This window comes from Centrocercus urophasianus, unplaced genomic scaffold (genome assembly GCF_019232065.1).
Source record: "Centrocercus urophasianus isolate 14NV4802_14NV808 unplaced genomic scaffold, USGS_Curo_1.0 seq_19, whole genome shotgun sequence".
NCBI classification, from domain to species: Eukaryota; Metazoa; Chordata; class Aves; order Galliformes; family Phasianidae; genus Centrocercus; species Centrocercus urophasianus.
This window is the reverse complement of record NW_024884744.1, coordinates 3,465,679-3,480,977: the sequence shown is the minus strand read 5'-3', so window position 1 is coordinate 3,480,977 and position 15,299 is coordinate 3,465,679. Positions and strand designations below refer to the sequence as shown.

At 41.1% G+C, this 15,299-nt stretch overlaps 1 protein-coding gene across 1 annotated transcript in view; it reads right to left on the bottom strand.

The window, feature by feature from the left end:
* The window catches only part of LOC122161423 (multiple epidermal growth factor-like domains protein 6), a 96,858-nt gene extending 82,524 nt beyond the window's left edge, over nt 1-14,334 (bottom strand). The window contains exon 1 of the mRNA XM_042820862.1: nt 14,272-14,334. The gene's annotated coding sequence lies outside the window, so the exon portion shown is untranslated. The remainder of the gene's footprint in view (nt 1-14,271) is intronic.
* Nucleotides 14,335-15,299: the final 965 nt, after the last annotated feature.

The window sequence follows — 15,299 nt, the reverse complement described above, 5'->3', positions numbered from 1 at the left end:
CAGCACTGAAACAATTAATACAAAAACCTGATGGGCAGTTTCCTCTCCATTACAAAGTCTTACAAATCGCACTATGATTTTATTCTATAAGGCTTAAATCCTGTATATAGACAGAAAAAAAATCTAAAAATTTGCTTTCACTTGCATCACATGGGAGGAAGATAATGGTGAAAGATGAGGGCTATAGGGAGGAAGACAATGGTGTAAAACAAGGGCTATATATCAGATGGATAGATGTGCATTAAAAGCCATCAATTAGCACAGTCAGCTTACTGCTAAAGAGCAAGTTGCCACTTCTGTACATGGAAGAAGTAGGTTCCTTAATGCCAGATGAGAATAAGCCCTAAGGCTTGAATCTCAACCAGCCCACAGGTGTGAAACTTGCTGTGAAAGCTTTGCACCTCTCTCTGCAAAGTTCTCAGAGAATCATAATACACATAAACGTTTTACAAATTCAATTTAAATAATTTGCTACCTATTTACAAAAACTAAAAGGTGCCTATCAGCAACTCGGATTAATTAGAAACCAGAAGGCACTGCTGCTCAGGGGCTAACAAGGGCAGTGAGTGATGCTTAACCACCTGGAACAGATTTCCACCTCCTGGGTTACCCAGCCTTACTAATTCAAATGAGAAGACAGAAGTTTGGTATTTGACACCAGTTTCAAAAGCACAGCAAACACACGAGGGTACGTTCACATGGCTCCTAGGAGCACAGCAGAAGAACCAGCCTGTAGTCCAGGGCTTGGTTTTCCTTTCTGGCCTTGTATATTGCTGACTGCCCACCAAACTCACAGCAGACCAGATTTGAATTTTCAAATAAAGAATATTATTTAAAAAAAAATAAAATCCCAATGACCGTACATTTTTGCAGGAAGGAAGAGGATTTCCCCAATGACATTAATTTTTGAACATCGAAATGCTGTTTTTCTTTATAAAAATGGTACTCTAAAAGCTGTCCAGGAGATCCCCAGATTCCCAGGAAATCTCTAGATTTCCCATGCTTGGTTTATGGGCTTCCTTTCACTGATTTCCATTAGCCTGGCAACTTCATCTTGAATCTAACCTTGATTTTTTTCCCTCTTGCTGAATATATTACAGGTCACGAAGATCCTTCCATAATGAGTATGGTGGATTTGCTTAGCCCTGAGAAAAGCCCAACTCCCATTTCCAGGAGTTTGCTGACTACAGAGCTACCAGGAGCAAGCAGAATCTATTTTAGTTTCTTCCATTAGCAGGTTGGACTATGAATACATGCAGAAAGTAGAGCTGCAAGTAAGAAGGTATCATCATTATGTGCTTATTTTCAGAATAGTGCCAGGCTTTAATATCTTCATAATCAAGATTTACCATTTAAAAGCTGCCCCAAGCTATTGCCAATGTATAGTGGATACTCACGCTGAGCAATAATGGCTTGTACTGTGATAAAAGATTTATTCTCAATACAAGTATGCTTACTGAAACAGGTTTTCTTAAATCTTTATTTATGAGATGCATCAGACTAATAAATGAAAGGAAATTTCTCTGTGTATCAGACATTTCACTTTGTTTCATTTCCTGGCAAGATTAAAGAACGCCATTGACACAAAGATCATACTCAAGGCCTACATATTTTAAAAAAAAAAACACCCATAATATTTTCAGAGGAAAAAAAAAGAAAAAAGCACTAGGAAGAAAAGTAGCTCTATGGAAATATCACCATATACCCAAATTGCGTTTTAAATTGTGCAAATGTAGCTCAGACTTCCAAAGGAACAGAGTCCAACTGATGGACCTTCCAGAGATATTTACCCAACCTGAGTGTCTCATAACAGCCCCCTCCCCTTTGATATTCACACAGGAGTGCACTGGGATGTTTTGAAATTAATAAATAATACAGCCACTAGCAACGCAGTATTGATTTTCTGCTGGGTTTGTCTATCTCCTCAGAATTTTAAGGGCTCTTTAAACAGATATATCCATTATGTGCTGGAAAGAATCTTAAAACTCCCCAGTAAGGCTGCCGCTGATGACATATTGACAGTATCTCAGATTGAAATAATTTTGGAGACTCTGCTTATGTCATCTGGAGATACGGAGCCTGAAGGACCCCGCTGAAGGGCAAAGCAAAGGGCGATGCCTCCAGCACTCACAGAAAGCAGCAATGCTACAGCGCTGCTGCTCCAAGCCTTGGTCATCAGCTAGCTCAAACAGAAGCCATTCCTGTTATCAGCCATATAAATACAATTATTAAAGCATCAGACTTTTTCCATTCAAAAGAGTGCCCTGAGGACTGAGATTTTAACTCTGCTGCTATAGAACTGAGCGGTCCTTATCTTCATTTGCTAATACAAACAGAATACCTTCGCTAATTCCCAGAGCAGCTCCCAGCTCCTTTGCAAAGCTTTCCTGGTCCCTGTGCTCAGCTTCTGTTGGGGCAAAACTTAATGCCTTAAATCTTGAAGCTTTCAGATTTTCCATTTGAAATGTAGGATGCCAAAACATTGTCACCTCGTTAGCAAAATGGAATGACGTGGCTTCACTCCCATTTACCAGCCCCCTGGAAGACAAGGTAATTTTTCTACATTTTGTTGAATTAGTTTAATAGGAGAACGTCTAAGAGTTTTGGCTAGAGTCTGAAACAAGAACATGTTCATCAGCAATGTAAAATGTTCATTCTTGTCCCGCTCCTATTTTCTGCTCCTTTGCTTGAGTAGAAATGTTTTCCTCATTATGGTCTTGATTAAGAAGTTTGATGTGCTGACCTTGAATATCAAATTAAGCTCCATGCTGCAAGCAAAGCATCCTATCTTCTCTAGTGGCTTATAAACTCATTAGACACTTCAGACATTGTTTTAAAATTTGCTGACACTAAATCCATTTAATATGGAACAGAAGTGCTACGATTGATGGGAAGCGAATTTGCAGTTAAGTGAAACACGCAATCTCCGGGTAATTTCCACCAGGAATCCCTTCCATCTCGCTTTTGCCTTGTTTTAGAACAAATCCCTATTAAATACCAGGCCGTTAATCATCTTTTCATTTTCCAGTCAAATGATCAATACCAGGGAGCAGACAGTAGTCTGACAGCTGCTGCAAGCCCTTGCCAGCATTGGAAGGCAGAGATTGCCTGGTGCCCGATGGCTTGAGACAGTTGCATTGCTCACCATGCAGAAGTTGAAAAGGAATAATTTCAGTGTAAAAGTTCACTTGCTGGTCTATAGTGAAAGTAATTTATTTCAGATGCCACTTTTTTTTTTTTTTTTTTGAAGCTGCTGTATCAGAATTTTAAATCTTTTTGCCATCTATACGCCCCGAGGGCACACGAAGTGAATCAAGGCTCTTTTTTGCTTTCATGAATTCTAGACTTTGACAAGAGTTCACAGAGAAAAAAAATAACTTCTGAGCATCTGTCAAGCCCTGTGTGCCTGCTCTTTGCTTAACACGCTTTGTTTTCATTTTGGCAGGATATGTTTTGTTTGCATTTAAAATGGGGCATTTGATATCAAATACAAGTCATTAGCTAAAAAACAACTCCACCACCACTGCGAATCGCCGCCAGTGCACAGGATAGGAGTCATGAAAGAAAATTAATACAGTCGTTTGTAAAGACACTTCAAGGGAATGTCAGGATGTACAGTCCACACACAACAGGAAGGAGAGATGGGGAGGGGGAGGCACAGGGCAAAATTTATTGCTGGAGTGAAATTCTCATCAGGGTAATTCATCTGATATAGGGAAAAGTACATGTCACATACCCTCGCACTGAAAGGTTTAACTAAGCAGATATACTGCAGAGAAAGAGTCAATATGAGGTCACAGAGGCACCTAAATTCCCCATCAGCCTTCTCTCAATATTCAGCTGGAACCATCCTCTCTTCCTCCCCGTGCCGTGTGACCCAGGAGCCTCGAGTTGTTTTTGTGGCACCATGGGGCAGCACTGATTGCTGTGCTGAGCCCTCTGCAGGGATTGCTTGGCTCCTCCTCTACTGTTTGGGAAGTCTGCTTGTGAGAAGAGGATCCAACATCAGGTTGGTAGACAAGATGCTTAACCCAAAGGTAACCTTGAGTACAGAAATAATTTTGTTATGGGGTACCTCTTCGAGCCAATTCTGGCTCAAATAAATATTTCAAGCTGAAATATACATGTAAGTAAATATTTAAGCTGATAGAAACCACGTATAAGTGTACCACACCAAAATATTTAGCTAGAGTGATTCAAATTGGCCCCAGGAAAGAAAATAGCATCACCAGCACTTGATATCACTTTCAGTTGGTTCCTCTGTTCTCACAACTGCTCAAGGAGAAGCAGATATACCTAATATTGACGTGAACTGCTGGAGCTGCAATTCAAACCAAGGTGGGGAGGTGGAGATGGGGGTCTTACAGTCACCTTGTAAGGAAAGTAAGGAAAATTGAGAGCGTAATTTTAGTCCACAACAGATCAACATGTAAATCCAAAAGGACAACAAAAGGACTTCATCCTGCATTCCAGCTGACATTTCTAAAATCGATCACTGAAACATAGGTATTTAAAAAGAGTAACAGTGCCAGAGAGGAATGTGACCTTCATTAACCCAAGGAAAAGGGAAACCAAAAATGGGAAGAGACCCCCAAGCCACTTCTTCTACTTCTTGAACCAGACTGTAAAAGGGAGAGGAAAGACCCTCACTCAGCACGGAATGTGGGGAGGTGTCAGCAAACCCCTCCCCCCACCATTGCCTTTCCCCACGCTGATACGATCAGCCTTAGCAGGCACTGACAAAGGAGTTTGTGTTTTGCATCTTGGCTGCTGCCCATTTGATAAAGAACCAAGCCGTGTTTGACTCACGCAACAAGAGTGCCGTCAGAAAGCCAGGAGAAGCCGTGATCGTCCAGTGACAGCATTTAAGAGCTAAATCACTGAAGAGCAAAACAGAAAACCACAACCTGAGAAGTCGTGCCTCGTGTCCATGTACGTCATACAAAAAATCAAGCCTTTTAAAATTATTTGTAATATTTTGCACTTCGTGTGCAGCGACATGTCTAAATTTTTAAATAAAGCATCACAGTTGACTATAAATACTCTACTTAAACATACTTTTAGGTTTTTCCTATTTTCTTCTTTGTTACTTGACATCCCTGTAGTCACCTGCTTTTGTTCTACAGTAACACTGCAGCATTCCATTCTCACATTGTCTCCCTTCCCAGACTTACTGCTATCTCATTCCCCAGTAGCACCCAGTGCCACAGACTGGTCAGGCTCATCTACAGGTATTTTGTCATGTTTTCCAATTAGCATGAAGTTGCTTTATTTTTTCTTCCTTTTTTTCTTTTTTTTTCTTTTGTCTAAGCAGAAATAGAACATTTCTTAGCTTCTCCACTTTGAAGTTGGTTGAGAGTGTTAAGATTTTTTTTTGTCCTGTTCTACAACAAAATGGATATTGCACAGCACTTTCAGCTCTGATATCAGAGGGCTGCTTTGCCCAATTCCTGAGAACACTTTCCTTTGCAGCCAACTCTGTGTAGAGAAAAACATTCCCATGGGGATGAAGGCAGACAAATTGTGCAGGGAAAGCAATAGGATTTCTTTTTTTCTTTTCATACTTTTTCTGCTGATTCCCTGAACAAAGCCCAGACGGATTTTACAGAAGTCATCCAAGATCTGTGATGTTTTGTGCTCTCAAAGGTTTGTTTTAATTAAACACAACGTAAAGGAAGAATTTCCATCACAACAGTCAAGGTTCTGTCTATGCTATAAATCAGAGCTGCCTGTGCATGGGTCATAAAATAGGAGAAGTAACAGTGTTTTAGCCCTTCAGCTCTTCATTTCTTTGGATTTACGTCTGCTGTTAAACAAGAAAGCCAAAATCCAGCAGGAAGAGACAAGGAAAACCTGGGAAAAAAATAGAGCTCTGCATCCACAGCCAGATGGTTTAACAACAACAGCACTGAAAAATATTTCATGACAGCAAGATATCCAACAAAGATAGAAATATGAGAACATCAGTCTTTTTTAAAGCAACTGCTTAAAAAGTTTACAGAGGAATTAATAAGACACATCTGTTCATGTTAGCTGGGAGCTCTGTCAGTGGCTCACGAGCTTTCTTCCAATCCTAAATCTGAATTATTTGATAGCAATCTCTTCATATTCCATGCATTTACCATCACCGTTTAGCACAACCAGTTGGCATGCTTTCTATCCCACTTCTAAGCTCTCAGGGGGATGCTGTGTTCTTCTATCACAAAACAATCCCATAAACAAGGATCTCATCTCCTACTTATTTACCTTCACAAAATAATTAGCTATTCTCCTGCCTTTTCCAAGATCAGTGAATCTCAGTCAATCCTCATTAGTGTAGCTCTTATGACACACAGTACGATCCTCTATAAAAATTATTTCTTGGATCCTTTGTACTCTTATCAGCAGGTCAAGAGAAGCTTTTGGATGGAAGGGTGCAAGATACTGCAGCGTAGTGTGCAGTTTGGTTTGGCCACAACAAGTTCATTGTTGTATTAGGACAATCCTGATAACAGATTTCAGAAGAGCTCAATGTTTTAAAAGAGCACATGGAACTTGGGTTAATCTATAGGCAATCCTTAATGACTTGTAATGCAAAGACAAATAGCACCAGTGAGGCTCAAGATGTATCATAACATTACTGAAAATCATCTTTTATCTTGAAATATTAAATGTCAACATGCTCCAAGGAATTGCTGTGTTTCCATCTCTTCTTTCCTGCCCACATTTCAGACCCCTTCGTGTTAATGAGAACCATGGATCAGACCTTCCCTCACAGCACAGCTGCAGCTTTCTGTAACAGAATTGCCCAGGACAGTCAGACCAGATCTCCCCAAAAGCCACATCAATTTCAGCATGAAAGTTCTGGTTGGATCAGAAATGAAACTCTGTTATTCCCTAACACATTTTAATCCACCAGTCAGATTTCCAGGTGCCTGTGTGTGCTTTAAATACAACAAACATGATATGTGTTTGCTTTCTCCTGAAGGAAGGAATTCCAATGAGGAGACATAATATCAATTTTTATCATGAGACAACTTTAACTTAATTTAACAATATTTCAGGATGACCATGTGGGAATTCTCAGACTCTCAACTATAGCTACATTCACTTTACAGCTTTACTCTGCACCTTGGGAGCTACTTGTTTTTTTTTTAGGCTCCTAAAATTAGTTTGGAGGCTGTTCTTGAGCAAGATATTATCCATTTGCCCTAATTTCCCTTGAAAAATTATCCCATACGTGTTCTTAAGTGTGATCAGTACTTATCATAGAATGGTAGAATGGTTTAGGTTGGAAGGGAAATTAAAGCCCACCAGCCCCATCCCTGCTGTGGCCTGGCTGCACCTCCACCTCAGGCTGCCCAGACCCCCATCCACGGCCTGAGGCATCCCCAGGGTTGGCATACCATACTTAGAAGTTTCAGCTTCTAAGATCTGAGCTCCTACTAATAACTCCTTAATTCAGCAGCAGGAGTTTTCCAATGTCCTGGTAGCACCTCATCCTGCAGAAGACAAGTGCACCTATGTGCACACTTTCTGCTGCTCCTCTGCTTTTAAGGAAATATTATCTACAGCTCAAAATGTGCTTTATTTAGAATTATGAGTGATGTGGACCTCAGACACCACATTTGCCTTCCTATTTTTAACGTTCATTTGTGACATCTTCAGGATCTGATGTACAACAGAGTGAACTTAAAAGCAGATGGTCCCACCTATGCAATAGAGTCAGTGTTCAAGGATATTTATTTCTCCTTACATTGGTGACAAAGGGATATAAAAAGTAATTTGTCAGCAATCAGCAGCAGAGAAGTAAGGGGAGGAGAGTCTAATTTGAATTCTTAGAGAAAATTTAGACAAATTGAGCACCCACATTTGGATTTTAGATGTTTAATGGCCAACAATTGCATAGAATGGCAATAATAATAAAGTCTGGGGCTCAAGGCACCCAAATCCCATCACTACTACTCCTCTCTGCCTGTTCCATACAAGATTAGGCTCTTCTTCAATGCTACAGTCATGACCCACCACAGCACCTTTGAAAGCAATTCCTGCCTCACCATGGACAGAAATCCCTCGTACTTGCTGATTAGAGCTGATTTAATTAAGCTCTAAGAACTAACATTACAGTTGGGTTTCTTTGTACCAATTTTTCCAAGCTCGTAGAATAAACTCTTCCTTAGTTTTTGGGGGCTTTTTTTTCCACTTTTGGAATATTTTGCAACATGATAAAACATAAATAAATTTGAGCTATGGGATAGATGAAAGAAAGAAGACTGAGGATAACGTGATGGATCACCTTCAATCATCTTGAAGGAAAAAAAAAGATTTATTACATTTTTTTCCCAGCAGAACACCAGATGCACTGCCTTTAAAATACACTTAAAAGGGTAATGGAAATCTCAAAGAACACTGTGACCAATGAAGAGATGCCAAGCAGAAGCAATCCATATGCAAGAAGGCAGTATGTGTTTGACTAGAGATGAATATGTGCTGCAAATCAGGAAAAAGTAGATGTAATTTTTTAGTTAGTGAAATGATGAGCAGGAAGACGAGGAATGGAGGCATTCGAGGCTGGATGTGGCTCTGGGCAGCCTGGTCTGGTGGTTGGTGACCCTGCACATAGCAGGGGGTTGAAACTAGATGATCATTGTGGTCCTTTTCAACCCAGGCCATTCTATGATTCTATGAAAAATGCTACCATGCACTACAAGTACCAAAACCAGATCTTTCCAAATATTTCTAGCGATCTACTCTGTAGTCCTAAGAACATTAAGCACTTGCAGAGTCTCAGAGGAGAGATTCTGAAAGTACAACTGGAGTTGTGCCCTACCACAATGCTTCCAGACTGATCACCGCCTGCCTCGCGTGCTACTGAAAGCTCAAGATTTTGGAGAGGGCTTTGCTCATGGATTGGTGGGAGAGGTGGCATTGGCTTGGGAGGATCGCAGGCCTCCCCCTGTAAATGTTATCAATGCCCAAGTGTCAGGAGGCCGTTCTATCACCCTGTGTTCCCTTAGCATTTCTGTACTGTCACGTGCTGCAGCTCTGGCTCGGTTCGCTGGTCTAACATCAATGAATGCATGAGAAAATTGTCGGGAGTTACTGCAGAGCCATACCTAGAAACAAAACGTGGGCCATAATGGTTAGCCACAGACAATCGAGCTAATTGAGCATGTTCTGCTTGCATCAGTACTTAAGAGTCAGAGCCATGGAGCGTGCTGGGCAATGAAAAGAACATCTGCCTGGCAGAATCCAGCCCATGTGTGAGTTACAATTTGTGGAGAGCAATTACGCAGCATTTTTGCTTCAAATCCAAAGCAGACGTTTAAACCACGTGGTGATCACACAATTAACTTGCTGTACAGGGCAGCCCAGACATTGCTTCACGAGACTGGAGCACCACACCATATTTTACATGTACTAAAAAAATGCAGAAGCCAAGGCCTCAAAGGTGAGAGAGTAAGAAAGTTTAACAAGGAAGAGCTGAAAACATGAACTGCCAAAGGCAGCAGGGGGGAGGAGAGCCTTTTAGGTCCAGTACCACTCCCACCTGAACTCACTGATCTCTGTTAACTGGATCTACAGAAAAATAATCCATGTTACAAACCAGCATGGGGAGCAGCTGAGAGCTAGAAAGGGACTTCGGCAGGACTGCATCCCTTGCTCAGCTGCTCTACAGCCATCCAGACCTCATCCAAATGTAAAATGAAGAAGGAAAATAAGCCAGATGCTGCCTTGGAAAGGGAGAGGCTGAGTAGACAAACATAGTTCTGTTACTTGGGAATTAATTCTCACCAAAACATATTTCTGCCACTCTGAAATTGTAATATCTAGTTTCCAAAGCCACAACACTCATTCCAAGAGTATTCGGTACAAATTACATGCTTTGATTTATCACATCTCATTTATATCATCTCCTTCTACAGTCTAAAGTCAATTTAGCATTTGCTAACAGAAGGTTTCCAGTGTTACTGTACTGAATTAAGCAATAAATCCAAAAAATCCAGCCCCTGAAGCAGTGGTTGTGAGCAGGACACCACAAACCAGACTTGGTGCTCACTCCAGGAGCACAAACATTGAAACAGTTCCCACTGTAACTGTGCAAAGAGGGAACCCAACAGAATGCTTTTGAACGAGGGAAGTCATAAGCTGACCATGACCATACCAGAAAATAGGTGACTGTAGGGAATTAAGCGTGGTGCTTATGGAAACCCAGCACAGTGCTGGGACGTCTGCCTGAGTCAGGCGGATTTGAGAAACTTGAGAAACTTCTCTGCTGAGTAGCAGGATGATTCTCAGCAGCATGGGATGCATTGAGTCATTGGGATGCACCACATAAATGTGTTCACAGGAATTACACCTCTGTACAATTTTGCCTGAGGGTTGTCTTGCAAATCCATCAGTTAAACCAGCTAAAAAAATCAGAGTCCTGTTTCCTTTGATAGTTTCTTTTTTAAACATTTTCACCATCACAGAAGCCAGCAGATGCTTATGGCAAGCATGAGAAAGAACATGGCAAAATGTCTTCTGTGCCATCACCCCCCAAGCCTCAGCGCTCTGATGAGAAACCACACCAAAGTGGGGAACCTTGTGGAGCTCTGGCTTGCCCTGAGGCTGCTTAGTCCTCCATAACTACAGCACACAGCTCACAAACCAAGGGACATGAAAACCTTTCCACTTCTTTCTTAAGGGGCTGCTCAGAGCAGCAAACCTGCGTCCTGCCTTGAGCTTTGCCAGCCCCACAGCTGTTCTGACCACAGACCAGAAGGATTGCCATTAAATTTCACTGCAGCCTCATTCCTGGGCTGGAGGCGGTAGGAGACGAGCAGGGCTGCTGCCTGCAATGGAGGGCTGCATACATAGGGCTCTTGGAGAGAAATGACAACCCCAAACCTCAAAGATCGTAGCCAAAAAACAGCTGATTAGTTACTTGTCTGCTATTAGTACTCTTAGTAAAGAATCACTACTCTATTCGGTCTTATGGTCCAAAAAAAAAAAAAAAAAAGAAATATGTACCATTTTTTCTCCTGTTTTGCTACCAAGTCCATTTTCACTGGCACAGCACTCAGACTTGATCTCCTTTCTGCAAGGACTTAAAAGACATATACCATAGGAAATAATCCTGCATTAGTACAAATGCAGACCAGATGACTGAAAGGTCATTCAGAGCTCTAACACCCTGATATTCTGGACTGCTGAAGGAGGCTATGTAAGCATACATAATTTGCAAACTCATTTCCTCCTGAGTCATCTTTTATTTACCTTTTTTCTCCTCACCGACTTACAGAACTAGCTTTGTGACTAAACAATTTTGGTAAGCCTTGCAATCAACAGGATTAAACAGTGTGTGCTGGGTGAACTACAGACAGATTTCATTTGTCAGCTCCCCAGTGCTCTGACTCTAATCAGGGATAATAATAAAGCCAGCAGTATTGCTAATCCAATCAGCAACTCCAATGAAAATATGAATTTGTAAATGCAGTTCAAAAACTCCCCGGTCCCCGTGCAAAGCAAAAGGGCAATGCAAATCTCTCTTTTTTTTCCTCTCTCACTCCAAAGGTCTCTAATGAACAAAAAAGGGAGAGGCAGAACAGAGGAGCTGCATATCAAAGCCCAGCTGTCCCTTGAAATCCAACTTTAATTATTAATACATGAAATATTCTGAGTAAGGAAAACATGCTTTAGGTCTTGCAACCTTACATTGCAAAAGGGTCTATTACAAAGCTAAAAATCAGCAAGACTGCCTTTTCAAGGAGTTCTTCCTATTAAATCGTTCTCTTGTATATGACATTTCCATACTCTTTTCTGGAAAAAAATAAGTTCAAAACTTGGGATATTTCTTTTCCCAGCTGCTTCTGTTTTCCGCTTGCAGCAGGACAAGGCACAGATCGGAGCACTGGGAGCCTTGGAGGAGCTGCAAGGACTGAGCAGCCCACAGGGATTAATGAGCACCTGCTGCCAAGGGCTTCTCCTGGTCCCTCACCTTCATCCTGCACGCACAGCAGCACTTCTTCGAAGCAAAAAAGTCAAACTAAGGTGGCCATTCCAGCTGCACTGCACTCTTCCAGGCACTGTCATTATTTTAGGAAGAGCTAGGATAAATATTTCATATGCTAATGATGTATTTGGTCCAATCATTTATTCTATGCAGATCAGCTGTTTGAGGACTAAAGCAATTACCTCCTGGTGGGGACAAGCTCCCAAATTTTATTAGATTCTGGGCATTTCTCAGCACACTGAGAAGTTACTCATCTTCTTAATGGCATTTGCTTCAGAGGCGTATCTTAACGAGGGCAAAGACTAAAATAAGAAATATTTTATATGTTGGAACTTTAGAGAAGGAGAACTTCGGACCTCCCCTACCTTAGTCCACGTGCTCCTCACCCTGAGCTGCTTGCCTTCAGATCTTTTGAAATTTAAGCATTTTTGCAGCTTTTGCAAGAAAACTTGTTTTATGCCAATCTCTCAAATGGGGTGCTTGCCTTGAAGCTGCTCTTGTTTTTATGGCCATAGCATTCTCAGTGTTATTCCTCTGGCTGATGCTTTACCTCAAGGTAAAACAGCTCCTCCTGAGAAGTCTGGACAAATTTGAGACACTTGAATACACTTGCAGGGACATTTGCCCTCTATTATCAGGCTTCCTCATCAGGCAACACGCTTCAAGATTTCCCAAAAAAGGATGAAATGGGTGCCTTCCTTTCACCTTCCATTTGTTGCCTTAGGAGAGTTTAACTCAGCATGGTTCCAGAGACACACGACTTCCCTCTGTCTCTCTATCAATTTTTGAAACAATAGACTCCAAGATTGTAGCCCAGAAGGGAGAACTCTTTAAAACTTCAATATTTAAGCCTTAATACAATCTCCCCCAAAAACACAGAAAGCTGCAGGATTTTTAAAAATGCATATCAAAAGCAACATGGGTTAGGAGCAAACAGAGGACTACAAGATTAGATGCTCCGAGTCCATCTTATAGATCAGATTTTGAAGAGGTGGAATAGTGATTTTGAACTATTATTATATCCAGTAAGTATTAAGATGTGTTTGCATGAATGCCAAGATTGTAGCTGTTAACTGTCACTAGCTGCTACATTCTCACCTATCTCAATCTGTGTTTTGAGCTGGATAGGTTGTTCCTGACAGCAACTAAGCAGTCGCCATAAAGTAACCACTGCTAATACTTTAATTATAGTGATATCATCATTAACTTGTGCTCCCTCAATCTGTTGCCTCCACCTGTTATTGCTCATTTTATATTTGTCTTATGCTAATGCATGGAAAGGAAGTCATCCTCCTGCAATGTAGCTTTACGTGGCTCAACAAAAATGGGCACCAAGTGACTAATACCTTTACATGCTTCTATAAGAGGAAAATAATTATTTTTAATAAACAAATGCATATTTTTCCAGTTGCTACTAGTAGGTGTTCTGAGGTGATCTGAGGATCTCCATCCTTACGCTTAATGTATTTTTTATAATGAGAGAAACAAAGAAATTCTTACATGTAAGGAGTTCATAAACTCTTCATAAAGCCCAAAGTCACTGATGAAAAGCTGGATAAACATCACATATAAAACCTTACCCAGGACACCAACTGCTTAGCATGTAGGCACAGACTATTTGAGAGGGTATTTTTTGATGTTGGTTTAATGAAGCAACTTTCTCTAGCTGTTAAAAGAGAGATAACTGTCTTTCCATTCTCTCTTATTACTGCAGCCTGTTGATGGCTGTGAAGTGGATGCTCTTTTGGTCCTCTGAGTCACAGCAGGGAACAAGCAGCAGCTGAGCCAAACACACAAACCAGCTAGCCAGGGTTTGATTGAAAGCCTGAGATACAGGCTTTGGATCAGCTGCTGAGCAAAAGTGTGTTGTTTTTGGGAATGGTGACAGGCTGTTTAAAGCTTAGAAAAAAGAAAATGCTGTCTGTTACACATGACAACCCCAACATGAGTCCAGGACAACTTTTCTGGGATCCTACTCACAAGATCAGGGAACATCACAAAAAGTTGCTGAAATTCTCTCCAGACAACAAAATGACTTCAGATTTTCCCCAGACATCAAAATGACTTCAATTAATCTTTGCACTGATAGACTGTTTCATGGTATATTTGTAAATGGCCTAGGGAACAATAATTAAGCACTCAACTTGATGAACAGCTGTGCTCTGTTGAAAACCAGTCATTGAAAGTAGGGACAGAGTTACCTGCCTCATTGGTTAACAAGATCTATTAGAATAAAAACATGAAATAGTAACCCTAGAGGAGAAGTCATTCTTCATAAAGTATTAGATGCTTACGTTTGGTTTCCCCACAGAATTTCTTTCCACGTTGTGAATTTCTTAAGGAGGAAGGAGAAAGTATCACTGCGCTTCTCTTTAGCTTCAAGGAAGTGGATGACCTCTTTCTTCTTGAACATAAAGATTCAGAAAAGAAATAAATAGGATGAGGGATAGTGCAAGGGATGGGGAAGAGCTGTATTTTTGCTTCAGACAGGCTTGTTAAGGTCTTATTTATACCACACGGTACGTCACTCCATCCAAAAAGTCTCAAATAAATATTTGAATTTATGCTCAGCCACAGCACTGCTGAAAGCTACATCCATTTTCTAGAATTAACTGAATTTTGGAAGACAGTGGGTAACATCCTGCATCCCCAGAAGCCACGCTTTCGAATACATCAAGCTTACCTACACAGTTGCCTTCTCTAACAATCTGGGAAGCCAGCACTTCTGAGAAACGAAGTTTCTGCAGCTGACAGTTCTGCAGGAAGACAGGCAGATTTCCACCAAAATACAAATCTGTCGAAGGCAGTTTTTATCCTGCATGAGCTGCAACGTAGGAGCTGAAAAAATAACCTGAGATTGGGCAATTCTGCTTAATTATGGCCATTTCAATAAGCCATAATACGTCCACCATCCCCAAACACCAACGTGCCCCAGTTTCTCTCATTTATCACAAAGTTTATACCACCAAAATCTGCCATATGCTTTGAGATCAGGTGCTGGGGGGGCATTTAGAAACCATTACTGTGTCACCTCTCAGACAAGTGGTAGGCAAAAGCAATTCAGCAGCCAGCCCTGCAATCTCTGCAGAGTTTGTATTAACTGGGGAGCTGCAACAGATTAAGCTACGCTTTGTGCTTTCCTCATACCAGAGCTTTAGTTGGAAAGGGAAACATCCCTGAAGATTTAACCTTGTGTGAGCAGGAAAGGTTAACAGGAAAAAAAATCAGGTCACATATTGAGAAACTGAATGAAGGTGAAAACTGCTTTGGCCAGGAAGAGTTCTGTCTGCTCTAGAAACAGAAAACAGTCAAAAAAACAATT